We start from the raw sequence: 1,193 nt of genomic DNA, 5'->3' as shown, positions 1-1,193 counted from the left end.
CAGAGTTAATTGACTCCAGATACTATATACTCCTGGGCATTGTCATATTTATGAGACTTAAGCCTCAGCTGGCCTATATTCCTAGCACATCAAAAGCAAGAGACTGGATGGAACCAGGATACCTCTGAGCTACCCTGGCATTGAAAAGGGACAGGTAAGCACCATAACAAATTCTGTCATTGAGGTAGACAGGTAGATAGGGAAAGGCCCTTGACAATGAAACTTGGATTAACAAAATTTCATGGAAGAATTCTAGGACTGATCCACCTTGTGGATACAGAAAACAAAGACCTTATAAGACCATCAGCAGACCCTGAGGATATTGGCCCCCTCCCCATGAACTTTCTCTTTTCAAAAACCTGGGCCCTCTTCCTTAATCTGATTAACTTTAGTGATTCAGCCCAAAGAAGACCATCACCACTCCCAACCTCCCTGGTAACCTCCTCGGTAACGGGACTAAGAAGAAGCCCCACATGGGGGAAGGTTGGAGAAACCCTATAAAGGCCACCTTGAACAAAGGAAGGGCACGCATATGTTGGCGAGTCCATGTGCTTCTTCCGCCCACGTGGCCTAGCACATTTGTCACCCGCATATCCCCTCTTTAGATGTGTACTTTCATACTTTCGTGTCTAATGCTAGGATGTGTTTAGGGGCTCTCTCTGCTCTTGGAGAAGCCCGTGTTGTCTCTTGAGTACGTCACTCTCTCCCTCTCTCTCCCTCCACACCTAAAAATCCTCTAAATAAAATCTATTTATTTCACTGCTTGTCTATTCCTGAAATTACTTTCTGAGAGGTGAGATAAGAACCCAGTAACCCTGGGTCCCGGGTACCAGAGGCGGTTGGGGAGAAAGTGACCGTCTTTCTTCTCCCCAATTCACATAAGTCACCCGTGGGGCCCACCAACATCATCATGGCCCAAACATAAGCAACTGGATAAGGATCATTCTGGGGTTAGGAAGGACTAAACTGTTCTGGGGAGTGTAGTCTGGGAGCTATAGGAAATATCCCCAATAGAGACACCCTATAAACTTAATAGATCTTTTACTGTGTCCATTCAAAATGAATAGAAAGAGTAAGTGTAAATTTAAGATGACTGTTTCAATGAATATGGACTAAGCGAAGAAAAAATATGTCCTTAAGAGAAAATTCTGCCCTTGAGCTGAACTCTCCTTCCAAGTCAGATTTTTATGCTA

This window comes from Sorex fumeus, unplaced genomic scaffold, assembly GCF_029834395.1.
Source record: "Sorex fumeus unplaced genomic scaffold, SorFum_2.1 ptg000134l, whole genome shotgun sequence".
Taxonomy (NCBI): Eukaryota; Metazoa; Chordata; class Mammalia; order Eulipotyphla; family Soricidae; genus Sorex; species Sorex fumeus.
The sequence above is the reverse complement of the archived record's forward strand: the minus strand, read 5'-3'. Positions refer to the sequence as shown.